Raw genomic sequence first — 15,152 nt, forward strand, 5'->3', positions numbered from 1 at the left:
CAAACATGATAGAACTTGCTGAACACAGGAATTTATCTGGCAACACAAAGGTCAGTATGGTGAATGACGTGTTTTGGCAGGATCATTGTTTATTTAACAGATGGTTGCTCAAAATCTAAGCTGTATTAAAAATGCAACAACATTTAGTATGTTTCTTGCCTGTATAAAGGGCATTGATTTGTCCATTTATAAAAAGCCAGCCTTGCTGTCAAAGCTGAAACTGAATCCCAGTGGCAGCTGGTTGCTTCTCTACATCTGAATCAAGGTTCTCCTCCATGCCAAGTTCAGCACATTTAAGGATGCTACATTGAAATAAGACCTGTGACATCAAATTAAACATTGCAAACAAGCAAGTTCACACAAAAGAACCTACATTACAGTCTACATTCTACATGAACAATGGCTTGTTAAACTTTTTTATATCATATAAGTATATTTTCCAAACTCTATTATTAGTATGCTATTCTTTTAAAATTAATTTAATTCTGTTAGAAGTTTTAAGCATGGAAAGGGGTATTAAAATCATGCAAACTGAGAAAAAAAAATGAATGGCAACCTGCAGTCTTTTTTTATTTTCCACTAGGACAGAGTTACATTACCATACAGTAAGCAGAAATACATGACCAAATTCAGCTGGCCAGTTCTGCTGACTGTTCAGCAACAACACTATATAAATGACAGCCTTTAGATTGTAGCACAGTGGCCTGTCAAAGGTAAGTAAGCTATTTGCTTGCAACTTCAAAAGACCTGAAATTTTTGTGTCTAAACTTAAAATCATATATTAACATATATAGTCTAACATATGTAGAGGAAAAACACCATACAGTCCTATTTTTTGTTTACTGTTGTTGTTGTTTTCAGAATCCTGAACTTGACAGTTCTTAATTCTCTCTGAGCATTGATCAAGGTAAAGTGATAATAATGTAAGATTCATAGTTCTTCACTTGCCAAAAGATGCTGACAATGCTTGTAATCTTTCTGGTAGTTTGACTACTTGGTTTTAATATCAGAACTAACAATTTAATGAGTAGACTTTTGATTAATGTACTTATAATGTTTAAAAAGTTAAACAATCTATCCTTTATGTATGGGCTATAGTACTGTTAATATACTTTTTAATGCATATGAACTTGCTTGCTTCCAGTGTTCAATGTATCAGAGTTCAAGTTAATCAATTAAAGTTAAAAAGTGAACCAAATGAAGCATTGTGATGCCATTTCTGCTCTACAGTGAAGTGCCATCATGGGAGATGGTGAAATGGAGTGTTTCGGCCCGGCGGCCATTTACCTCCGGAAGCCAGAAAAAGAGAGGATTGAGGCTCAGAACACCCCCTTTGATGCCAAAACAGCATACTTCGTGGCAGAGCCAACTGAGATGTACCTGAAGGGTACTCTTGTTAGCAGAGAGGGTGGCAAAGCTACTGTCAAAACTGACTGTGGGAAAGTAAGTATCATGTATAATAAACTATTTCATATGTTACTGTGCTTGGTCTTCAGAAGATCAAAGAGATATTAAAAATGTTTGTACAAAAAGTCTCAATCTTCTTGATTTCTGATTGACGTTCATTACAGACTATCACAGTGGAAGAAGACGATATCCACCCCAGGAATCCGCCCAAGTTTGACAAAATTGAGGACATGGCCATGATGACCCACCTCAATGAGCCTTGTGTGCTGTATAACCTCAAAGAGCGTTACGCAGCATGGATGATCTACGTAAGTCTAAGTCAATCATAGTTTATTCCTAGGATAGGGCAGCAGCATTGTAAATCTGGACTATCTATCTCTGTTTCAGACCTACTCTGGCTTGTTCTGCGTCACTGTCAATCCCTACAAGTGGCTCCCAGTGTACGACTCAGTTGTTGTGGCTGGATACAGAGGCAAGAAGAGGATTGAAGCTCCACCTCACATCTTCTCCATCTCTGACAACGCCTACCAGTTCATGCTCACTGGTAAGTGGATTCTGGAAGTGTGTCAACAAAAGAGAATTGAAAAAAAAATGAGACAAAGAAATAAATACACTTTATAACAACTAGTATGCGGTATTAGTGTGTGATTCATTGTCTAGAAATTGTTGTTGTGAGTTAGATCAATAAACTAAACACAAATAATATGTAGGCCATTTTATATTTTTCACTGTACATAAAATCAACAGATAATTGTTTAATTAGTTTCTATAAAAGAGCCATACCTAGATGAGGCTTTTTAACAGATCCTCTATCTCTAATACATTCATTAATACATTAATATATATCATGAATACATTCATTTGGTAAGTGCTTTATAAAAACCATCACTTTGCTTTACTTCACAAAAACAAACAAACAAACAAAAAAGAATGAAAACAAACCACGTTTGAACAAAACCTATATGAATAAATATAAATGAAACATTATGGTTATCAAACTGTAAATTCAACAACAACAACAGCAAAAGAATTAAGCAAAAAATACTTACAAACACTTACAACCTTCAACTCAATATAGAGTGCCACCTATTTTGAAAAAACCCTGTTAACATTTCACGGTTTCATTTCAGATCGTGAGAACCAGTCTGTCCTGATTACGTGAGTAAATATTCCTCTGATGGAATAACCTAATGCTTTTCAATAATAAATATAAATTCATTGAAGATATTTGACAAAATACTGATCTTGTGTCAATCTCCAGTGGAGAATCTGGTGCAGGAAAGACTGTGAACACAAAACGTGTCATCCAGTACTTTGCAACCGTTGGTGCGATGTCTGGACCAAAGAAGGCAGAGCCGGTCCCTGGAAAAATGCAGGTTAGTGAATAACTATTCTAGAACATTCTATTGATTACAGCATTTGTGCTTTAACTCATATCGATCCACTGTCCTATAATTACATCTAGGGATCACTGGAGGACCAGATCATTGCAGCCAACCCTCTGCTGGAGGCTTATGGTAATGCCAAGACTGTGAGGAATGACAACTCCTCTCGCTTTGTAAGTAACACATGTGAAACATAATAACATTGAACAACATCACTCACACTTTCACAACTGCCAAACAGTTGAGTTTGTGTTAATGATTTCAATCTCTGTAGGGTAAATTCATCAGGATTCACTTTGGCACCACTGGAAAACTGGCCTCAGCTGATATTGAAACTTGTGAGTAAACACTGTTTTAAACTCAATATTTTTATTTGGACGCATAATAAGTGGATTAATCAGTTAATCATCACCATTTTTAAAGATCTGCTGGAAAAGTCAAGAGTAACATTCCAGCTGTCTGCTGAGAGGAGTTACCACATCTTCTACCAGCTCATGACTGGACACAAGCCAAAGCTGCTCGGTGAGAAATCTACAGGATTGTGTGTTTCAGTTATTTGCTGATTTGAGAACACTGTTAACATGCTGAACATCAATCCTTTACAGAGGCCCTGCTCATCACCACCAACCCTTATGACTATCCAATGATCAGCCAGGGTGAAATCACTATCAATGATGTGGAGGAGTTCATTGCCACAGATGTATGTGGACAACTGATTTATTATATTTAGTAGTAGCAATACTTTTTTAGATTATACGCTATATAACTGACATAAAATACAAAGGAAGAACACTGCATTCTCATTTGACTCTAATAAATAATGTGATTTATTTTTCATCTGTGTAAAAACAGACTGCCATTAACATTCTGGGCTTCAGTGCTGAAGAGAAAATCAGCATCTACAAGCTGACGGGTGCTGTGATGCATCATGGGAACATGAAGTTCAAACAGAAGCAGAGAGAGGAGCAGGCTGAACCTGATGGCACTGAGGGTAGGGTGTATTATTAGCACAGATTAGCATGTAAACATTGACTTCCTTAGTGAAAATGCATAAAACTGTTCTTCCTCATGGGCCTCAACTCTGCTGACATGCTGAAAGCTCTGTGCTACCCCAGAGTGAAGGTCGGGAATGAGATGGTGACCAAAGGCCAGACAGTACCACAGGTGACCACTTACCTACTCAATAGATCATTAAACCTAGAAATGTCCCAAAGACATTCAGAGAAATCATTCATACTGGAAAAAATAAAATCTAATATCAATTACAGCAGTGTTCATTTCTTTGACTTGAATAATTTGTCATAATTTTCCTCAACAACATTTTTTCCCAGACGAAAACGAGATGATAATGAAAACTTGTTTTGAATGACAAAAACTATGACGAAAATATATTGACATTTACGTCAACGAATAAAAAAGAGATGAAAATGTTAGGGAGGGACAATTTAGGAAAAGATTCCTTCAGAACGAATCTCATGCGTGGTTAGACGGACACCAAAGCAGTACTTCTCACACAGCGCATGAGTAGTCTACTCTCTCGCGTCTCATAAACAGAGAAATACACACAAAATAATGTCCGTTTGTCACATTGTCCGTTTTGATGAGTATTCACGTAAACGCACTCGGTTATGTCTTATGTGAACTTAAACAGTTGGGAGAATATCAGATGAGTTAGTACATTCATGCATCCATGCGTTGGGTTTTAAAAGGACAGCAGCCTAATTTAGTTGCTATTGTCTGTGGCACTGATGTTACTCAAGCAACAAAAGAGAGAAAATCACTCACTGCTCTTGACTAAGTCACTTTAGTAACCCTAATAAAAATTAATCTAAAATTATTTATTTAAATATGAACAAGTTGTTTCAAAGAATGCATAATTAGCCTATATAAACATTAGTATTTCATTTAAAAGAAGACTATGTTCTTGTTTCTTTATGAGAAATGGTTTCATTTAATTTTAAGGCATGCTGCGTGTCACAGCAGTAAAATCGATCACAATAAAAACGTAATATCAAACCTATACAATCAGTTTGGTAATTGTAGAGCAATGCTTAATAAATGCATCACACTGTAACTAAACCTATTCGATTTTAGCCGACTAAATCTACTGAAGATTTACTTGACGAAAATCTGATATTTAGTCGACTAAAACTAGACTAAAACTAAAACCATTCAGATGACTAAAATATGACAAAAACTAAATTGCATTTCAGTCAAAAGACTATGACCAAGACTAAATCAAAATTTGCTGTCAAAATTAACACTGAATTACACTGACCTTTGTATTTCTCAGGTGAACAACGCAGTCTCGGCTCTCTGCAAGTCTGTCTATGAGAAAATGTTCTTGTGGATGGTCATCCGTATCAATGAGATGTTGGACACTAAGCAGCCCAGACAGTTCTTCATTGGTGTGCTGGACATCGCTGGATTTGAGATCTTTGATGTGAGCATCAGTCATTAATATCTCTGAAAGAATCAAGATATAAAAGATGACAGTCAGCAGTAAGAACTTGCCTCTGTTGATTTATCAGTTCAACAGCTTGGAGCAGCTTTGCATCAACTTCACAAATGAGAAACTGCAACAGTTCTTCAACCACCACATGTTTGTTCTGGAGCAAGAGGAGTACAAGAAAGAAGGCATTGAATGGGAGTTCATTGACTTTGGTATGGACTTGGCCGCCTGCATTGAGCTCATTGAGAAGGTAAGAGGACATTCAGTACATTGAAATGACTATTTTCATTGTGCCTGTACTTGAGTGTGAACATTTCTTCAACAGCCAATGGGCATCTTCTCCATCCTTGAAGAGGAGTGCATGTTCCCCAAGGCTACAGACACAAGCTTCAAAAACAAGCTGCATGATCAGCATCTGGGCAAATGTAACGCTTTCCAGAAGCCCAAGCCTGCCAAAGGTAAGGCAGAGGCCCACTTTTCTCTGGTGCACTACGCCGGCACTGTGGACTACAACATTACTGGGTGGTTGGACAAGAACAAGGATCCACTGAACGACTCTGTTGTGCAACTCTACCAAAAGTCATCGCTCAAAACGCTGGCCTTCCTGTATGCTGCTCATGCAGGTGCTGAAGGTAAGAACATCTGCATTTCCTGAATTCTTTTGTGTTTTAATTACATGTAAGACATTATCACATAGTGATAGTATTGAAAACAATCCAAGATGAACAATAACAACTGGCATTGACATTAAACAGCTGAGGGCGGTGGTGGAAAGAAAGGAGGCAAAAAGAAGGGTGGTTCCTTCCAGACTGTGTCTGCACTTTTTAGGGTAAACAAATGATCTTATTTAATAAAGGATGTGAAAACCTTTTTCATTAAATACTGATCTAATCTCATGAATATTTCCACAGGAGAACTTAGGTAAGCTGATGACTAACCTGAGGAGCACTCACCCTCACTTTGTGCGCTGCTTGATTCCTAATGAGTCCAAGACTCCAGGTAAACTTGATCTCTGAAGACTCAAAAAAGACTCAATTTTGACAACAACTGTAGAACCTCAAAAATATTTGCATTTTAGGTCTGATGGAGAACTTCCTGGTTATCCACCAGCTCAGGTGTAATGGTGTGCTGGAGGGTATCAGAATCTGCAGGAAGGGTTTCCCCAGCAGAATCCTATACGGTGACTTCAAGCAGAGGTAAAGACACCATAGCTTTTTCAACCTATTATTTAGAGATGATACACCACCTAATCTTAAACATATTTTAAAATTGTGCTTTTGTGGCTTTTCCAAAACACAAATCCTCCCTTAATGTCTTTTAGATACAAAGTATTAAATGCTAGTGTCATCCCTGAGGGACAGTTCATTGACAACAAAAAGGCTTCAGAGAAACTCTTGGGCTCTATTGATGTTGACCACACCCAATATAAGTTTGGACACACCAAGGTGAGATACTCAGTAAATACATTTTATGGCCAAAACCAAATGTACTCTAATTACAATTAATGACCTGATCATTTCCGTAAATCCAGTTAAAACAAATCTTAATGCTACACCACACAATCATAACATTTCTATATGAAAGGAAAAGGAAAGGAAAGGAGGTGAAGTGAGGCCAAGTATGGTGACCCATACTAGGAATTTGTGCTCTGCATTTAACCCATCCAAGTGAACACACACACACTGTGAACACACACCCAGAGCAGTGGGCAGCCATTGCTGCGGCGCCCGGGGAGCAGTTGGGGGGGTACGGTGCCTTGCTCAAGGGACTCACCTCAGTCGTGGTATTGAGGGTGGAGAGCGTGCTGGTTATTCACCTTCTCCACCGACAATCCCTGCCGGACCTGAGACTCGAATCCGCAACCTTTGGGTTACAAGTCCAACTCTCTAACCATTAGGCCACGGCTGCCCCCGTGGCCTAATGGTTAGAGGCCCCCCTTTGTGGTTTGGAAATTGTTATGCCTCCCTGAATCGAAGATAAAAGCACATAAATTCCTTTGATGTCAGTATTTACTCTTTTTTTTTTTTATTTAACATAATGGGTGATATAATATAACTATATACTACAGGTCACATTAATGTTGAAAACTTTGCTTGGCTCAATCAGTACTATACCATCAATATCTTCAAAATATTCTTGTAGGTGTTCTTCAAAGCTGGTCTGTTGGGTGCTCTTGAGGAGATGAGAGATGAGAAGCTGGCAACGCTAGTTACCATGACTCAGGCTTTGTGCCGTGGATACGTCATGAGGAAGGAGTTTGTCAAAATGATGGAAAGGAGGTACAATCAACTTACAAAACTCTTAGGAACACAAATGTTTAACACAACAACTGATAATGACTGATTTACTCATTACAATTCCTACAGAGAATCAGTTTATTCCATCCAATACAACATCCGTTCATTCATGAATGTCAAACATTGGCCATGGATGAAGCTCTACTTCAAGATCAAACCTCTTCTGAAGAGTGCAGAGACTGAAAAAGAAATGGCAACCACGAAGGAGAATTATGAGAAAATGAAGGAGGATCTGACTAAGGCATTAGCTAAAAAGAAAGAGCTTGAAGAGAAAATGGTGTCACTTCTTCAGGAGAAAAACGACCTTCAACTGCAAGTAGCATCCGTGAGTATTTCAGCTCTCACTGATCCTAATATTGATCCTACAGCTATGAACATAAGCCATTAAATACTTCTATCTCAATGAACAGGAATCTGAAAACCTCTCTGATGCTGAGGAAAGATGTGAAGGTCTCATCAAAAGCAAGATCCAGCTCGAGGCCAAACTCAAAGAGACAAATGAGAGACTGGAGGATGAAGAGGAAATCAATGCTGAACTGACTGCCAAGAAGAGGAAACTGGAGGATGAATGCTCTGAGCTAAAAAAAGACATCGATGACCTGGAGCTCACCTTGGCAAAAGTGGAGAAGGAGAAACATGCAACAGAAAATAAGGTCAATATCCTTTTCACAACTTCTTCACTCTGCTGATTGTGATTCCGATTTTTGAAATCAATAAACAATATTTTCATTTAGGTGAAAAACCTGATGGAGGAGATGGCCTCTCAGGATGAGAGCATTGCCAAGCTGACCAAAGAGAAGAAAGCACTCCAAGAGTCACACCAGCAGACTCTTGATGACCTTCAGGCAGAGGAAGACAAAGTCAACACTCTGACTAAAGCTAAGACAAAGCTTGAGCAGCAAGTGGACAATGTAAGATGTTTGGCATGAGAATGAGACCAAGAAATTATATTTGTTTCACTATTTTAATGCTTTAGTTTCTGTAACAACAGCTTGAGGGCTCATTGGAGCAAGAGAAGAAGCTCCGTATGGACCTTGAGAGAGCCAAGAGGAAGCTTGAGGGTGATCTGAAACTGTCCCAGGAGTCCATAATGGACCTGGAGAATGACAAACAGCAATCAGATGAGAAGATCAAAAAGTAAGCAGATGTCAATCTTTACACAATTTTACATTTAAAGAATAAGTATGTTGCATATTTTACAAAACAATACCTTAAAAACAGGAAGGACTTTGAGATAAGTCAGCTTCTCAGCAAGATTGAGGATGAACAGTCTTTGGGAGCACAGCTTCAGAAGAAGATCAGAGAACTTCAGGTAACGTTAACCCTAATCTTTCCTATGTGAAGATGCATTAGCAGACAAAAACAACATTACAAAATTCACTCAAGAATTAATTTCCATTTATTCTACATTTAGGCCCGTATTGAGGAGCTGGAAGAGGAAATTGAGGCGAGCTGCTCGTGCTAAAGTGGAGAAGCAGAGAGCTGATCTCTCCAGGGAACTTGAAGAGATCAGCGAGAGGCTTGAGGAAGCTGGTGGTGCCACTGCTGCCCAGATTGAGATGAACAAGAAGCGCGAAGCTGAATTCCAGAAGTTGCGCCGTGATCTGGAGGAGTCCACCTTGCAACATGAGGCTACAGCTGCAGCTCTCCGAAAGAAGCAGGCAGACAGTGTGGCTGAACTTGGAGAACAGATCGACAACCTCCAGCGGGTCAAGCAGAAGCTGGAGAAGGAGAAGAGTGAATACAAGATGGAGATTGATGACTTGACAAGCAACATGGAGGCTGTGGCTAAAGCAAAGGTAATGTCACTTGAGGATCATTAAATAAAAAAGATCAGTATATGAACCTGTATCAGTATATGAACCTGTACCTCTTTAGGGTAATTTAGAGAAGATGTGCCGTACCCTGGAAGACCAGCTGAGTGAAATCAAGACCAAGAGTGATGAAAATGTTCGTCAGTTGAATGACATGAATGCACAACGTGCTAGACTTCAGACTGAAAATGGTAAGACATGGCGAAGTAAGGTATACATGTTAAATTCTCATAGAATTAAGTAAAAAGTTTCTATGTTATTACGTTTCATTGTAATAAGTGCAATCTGTTTCCAAGGTGAATTTAGTCGTCAACTGGAAGAGAAAGAAGCACTTGTCTCACAGTTAACTTGAGGAAAACAGGCTTACACACAGCAAATTGAAGAACTCAAAAGACACATTGAAGAAGTCAAGGTAGAGTTACACAAAATTAATCAGCTTATTTTAAATACTCTAAATAATCATATAGAGAGTAGACAGATAGGATTGCTGCAAATCTCAAAATATGCTGCTTTATAGGCCAAGAATGCTCTGGCCCATGCGGTTCAATCTGCTCGCCATGACTGTGATCTGCTCAGAGAGCAGTATGAGGAGGAGCAGGAGGCCAAAGCTGAACTCCAGCGTGGAATGTCTAAGGCCAACAGTGAGGTGGCTCAGTGGAGAACCAAATATGAGACTGACACCATCCAATGCACTGAAGAGCTTGAGGAATCCAAGTAAATACAACAAAGTCTTCAGTACCCACCATTTAATAACACCAATGTTAGATTTCATCGATGCATACCACTTTCTTCAGGAAAAAGCTTGCCCAGCATCTGCAGGATGCTGAAGAATCCATTGAGGCAGTGAACTCCAAGTGTGCCTCACTGGAAAAGACCAAACAGAGACTGCAGGGTGAAGTAGAGGACCTCATGATTGATGTGGAGAGGGCAAATTCATTGGCTGCCAACCTTGACAAGAAGCAGAGAAACTTTGACAAGGTATAGGTCACTTACATCTTGAACCATGGACTCTGCTATTTAACACTGACTAAACTTCTCTCATTACCAGGTTATTGCAGAGTGGAAGCAGAAATATGAGGAAGGCCAGGATGAACTAGAAGGTGCTCAAAAAGAAGCTCGTTCTCTCAGCACTGAGCTTTTCAAAATGAAGAACTCCTATGAAGAAGCTCTTGACCAGCTTGAGACCCTGAAGAGGGAAAACAAGAATCTGCAACGTAAATCCCACTTTTATTTGTACAAAAAGGATAAAAGATGTATTTAAACAAACTCTTACACATGTACACCAAGGATGTATGAAAAGAGAACATGTTACAATTCTGTTTTTTAAACCCCTTTAGAGGAAATTTCTGATCTCACTGAGCAGCTTGGAGAGACTGGAAAGAGCATTCATGAACTGGAAAAGGCAAAGAAGACAGTGGAATCTGAGAAAGCAGAGATCCAGACTGCACTTGAAGAAGCTGAGGTGCCATTCCTTTATTACTATATGAACATAATGGCAACATTGTTTTTAATAAAATTAAAACATTGAATATAGAGTGGTGCAAATTATTTTCTTTTGTCATGATTAATGAATTCATTAAATTGATTCAATTGAATTCAATTGAATTGAAATTCATTCATTTTTTGTCCTTTGTTGTTGTAGGGCACCCTGGATCATGTGTGCTGGAGCTGAACCAGGTGAAGAGCGAGATTGACAGGAAACTTGCTGAGAAGGACGAGGAGATCAAGAGGAACAGCCAGAGAGTGATCGATTCAATGCAGAGCACTCTGGACTCTGAGGTCAGGAGCAGAAATGATGCCCTGAGAGTCAAGAAGAAGATGGAGGGAGATCTGAATGAGATGGAGATCCAGCTGAGTCATGCCAACCGCCAGGCTGCTGAGGCCCAGAAACAGCTCAGGAACGTCCAAGGCCAACTCAAGGTATCTTTCTGTAGAATGTGGCATTGCAACACATATTAAATGTTTGATAGTATGAATATGACAATTGAATGAATCAAAACATGACTTGCAACTAACAAACAAAGACCATTACCACAGGATGCCCAACTGCACCTTGATGAGGCTATCAGAGGACAGGAGGACATGAAGGAGCAGGTGGCCATGGTGGAGCGCAGGAATAACCTGATGCAATCAGAGATTGAGGAGCTGAGAGTTGCTCTGGAGCAAACAGAGAGAGGCCGCAAAGTGGCGGAGCAGGAGCTGGTTGATGCCAGCGAGCGTGTGGGGCTGCTGCACTCACAAGTACAAAAAAAACTATTAAATACTCTGAACAAATTCAGGTTACATGAAAACCAAGTTTTAGTTAAACATTGACTAAACTACCTGCCTAAATCCCACAGAATACAAGTCTTATTAACACCAAGAAGAAGCTTGAGACTGATCTGGTCCATGTTCAAGGTGAGGTAGATGATGCAGTCCAGGAGGCCAGAAATGCAGAGGAGAAGGCCAAAAAGGCCATTACTGATGTGAGTGTTTACTTTCTGTTTCTCTATTCTAAATTAAACAATTATTTGACTTTGTTCATCTGCATGTGGTAACAAAGCGAACCTTCATGGAAGGCATTTTTGTTAAAAGAACAGCGTATGCTGGTTAGGTATGTTTTGAAGCATGGCAGCTGGTTTAAGTTGATTCTTAGTTGGTCATGAGCTGGTTTAAGATGGTGCTGAGCTGGAGCTAGTTGCATAAGACCAGCACATGACCAGCTTAAACCAGCTGCAATGCTTAAGGGGGCAGTCATGGCCTAAAGGTTAGAGAGTTAGACTTGTAACCAGAAGGTTGCAGGTATGAGTCTCTGGCCCGGCAGGGATTGTCTTGGGGGGAGTGAGGTTAGGTTTAATGCTCTTTTCCACCTTCAATACCGTGACTGAGGTGAGACCCTTGAGCAAGGCACTGAACCCCAACTGCTCCTTAGGTGCCGCAGCATCATTGCTGCCCACTGCTCCTGGTGCGTGTGTTCACTACTATGTGCACTTAAATGCAGAATACAAATTCTGAGTATGGGTCACCATACTTGGCCACATGTCACAACCTTTCCTTTCATTCTAAGAAACATACCTAACCAGCATATGCTGTTTTTTAAACAGGGATTTCAGTTAATTTAATTGGCCTATATTTCAGGCTGCCATGATGGCTGAGGAGCTGAACAAGGAGCAGGACACCAGTGCTCACCTGGAGAGGATGAAGAAGAACCTGGAGGTGACTGTCAAAGACCTGCAGCACCGTCTGGATGAGGCTGAGAGTCTGGCAATGAAGGGTGGAAAGAAACAGCTCCAGAAACAGGGTAAATTACAAACTAAATACAGTTTTAGATGAACTGGCTATGGCAGAGATGTGACAGGTGATGACGATAACTCTCTACTGAAGGTGCGTGAGTTGGAGGCTGAAGTTGAAGCTGAACAGAAACGCGGTGCAGACGCTGTGAAAGGAGTGCGCAAATATGAAAGGAGAGTGAAGGAGCTCACCTACCAGGTACTACACTGGATTTAGAAATTTACTACCTTTCATAATCATATACACAGTTTAACCAAGACCATGAACAATATTTATGCCCAAAGACTGAGGAAGACAAGAAGAACGTGACCCGACTGCAGGATCTGGTAGACAAGCTGCAGCTGAAAGTGAAGGCCTACAAGCGCCAGGCTGAGGAAGCTGTAAGTCTAATGTCAAATGTCTTGACTGTGAGGTTTTGACATTCTCTGTTCAATACATTCAGTGTCATGAGTGCAGTGCTCTGAAAGGGGTTGGATATCTTGTGTCATCCTAACAGGAGGAGCAGGCCAACACTCACCTGTCCAGGTACAGGAAGGTGCAGCATGAGCTGGAAGAGTCTCAGGAACGCGCTGACATCGCTGAGTCCCAGGTCAACAAGCTGAGACCCAAGAGCCGTGATGCTGGGAAGGTAACAGACAAAGAGTAATTGTAAAATTAGACACTAAGTGCTTGATGATGTAAAGCTGTAAAGTTTATACTGAACATGTTGACATTTTTTAACACAATTGTGTTATTCTGTGCATTTTCTAGAGTAAGGATGAAGAATGAAGACAAGACACCACCTTCAAGCAAGCATATAATATGACTTGTGCTGGGTTTTCATGTGTGTCCAATAAAAATAATACAGTTTCTATGCCGTCTTCCTTTTTTATTGTTAAACATATGACACTATTTTCAAACACTGTTATTCAAAGAAGTTTATCAATTCCTTATAAGAATCAACCATTCATCCACCATATTGCAATTTTTGCAATACACAATGGCAAGCTTTAAGAATAAGAAATAAGATACTTTAGTACACAGGCTAAAGAGCTTTTTTTCAGAGGCATAGTGTTGTGGATGGTTGTGTATTAGTGTTTGCATTAAAGGTGTCTTGAAACACATCACATGACTCTTTCCCCTCCACACTTGTCTCCATAAAAGCCTGAATAATAGGCATAAAGTCAGGAAAGCAAAAAAGAAAAAAACTTAAAGATTCTGGGAACTCCAGCGCAATTGCTGCAAATCCTTACTCACCTCCCTACATGAGTACACTATGACCATGAACATCATAGTGTCATTAACAAGGCATTTTTAGCCACAGAACAACTGCTGACTGGTTGTTTTGGCACAATTCTCTAAAATCCTTCCAGACTCTTGTCTGCTGTGCAATTTTTTTGTGCATTTTTTATGTATGTAATCTGACTTGATTATTTTACTTGTATGAAGATGGTATTTTATTCTAAAAATACTTTACTGCATATTGGATCAACGATGCAAAATTGACTTATTTGGTGGCTCAAGGCTTCATATACTGTATGATTTCATGCACTTAGACCAGACGTCGTATGATTACAAACCATACCATATTCACATTGAAATGCATCTGGAAACATTACTTATTATGCTCAGAACCCAATGATCCATAAGTACTACATGATAGAATACAGTAAGCATGTGATGTGTCTAAATTTATACCAAAATCAAGCAAAGTTTGCAGGCTTGTAACCCAAAATCAGTTAATACATAAATCTACAGTAAATCTAGACAATCCAGAACAAATCATAAATTCTTCATTGTGTTTTTAACAGTACAGTCAAATGAAAAATCAGAGTACTTACAGAGAGATATTAGTGGTGTCATGATGGGTCAGATAGGTCTTCACTCTGGCCTGAATGAGTGACCTGAACCTCATCACACAAACAGAACATCTCACTATGCTATATTTAATGTTTTCTCCATATAAGAATATGCTGTTTATAACTTTGAGAGTCAGTGATCACTGAGGTTAATTGCCCAATAAAAAATCTGCCAAAGATATTATTTGTCACTTGGACTGTTACATTCCATCTCTTGTAATAAATCTTCTAGGTTAAATCTTCTAAGGTCCTGCTAGCCAAACATCTCAAATTGGCCAATAAGACAATCTATGCTCACACACCTGAGATTGAACTAAATATCACATACAGTAATTGTAAAAGTTTGTGATTCTGTAAAAGATGTAAACTAGTATACGTGAATTTATCTGACTTTGAAGAGGAAATAACATGGACACTAAATGTCCAAAAACAAGTGTTGAAACTTACTGAACACAGGAATTTATCTGGCTACACAAAGGTCTGTATGGTGTGTGACATCAAGTGATCAAGTGGTTGCCCAAAAAGCATGTACTTTACATGTTGTATATTACCTTATGTAAAAGTAAACACTTAGTCATCAGCTTTTGTCAGTTTTGCTGTCACCCTGAAACTGAATCCCAGTGACAGCTGACTGCTTCTCCAAATCCAAACCAAGATACTCCTCTGTGCCAAGTTCTATTCATTTTAGT

General features: G+C 39.4%; 1 pseudogene; it reads left to right on the forward strand.

The window, feature by feature from the left end:
* Nucleotides 1–1,242: 1,242 nt before the first annotated feature.
* Nucleotides 1,243–13,393, forward strand: LOC141338389 (myosin heavy chain, fast skeletal muscle-like; annotated as a pseudogene).
* Nucleotides 13,394–15,152: the final 1,759 nt, after the last annotated feature.

Source organism: Garra rufa, chromosome 7 (genome assembly GCF_049309525.1).
Source record: "Garra rufa chromosome 7, GarRuf1.0, whole genome shotgun sequence".
Lineage (NCBI taxonomy): Eukaryota > Metazoa > Chordata > Actinopteri > Cypriniformes > Cyprinidae > Garra > Garra rufa.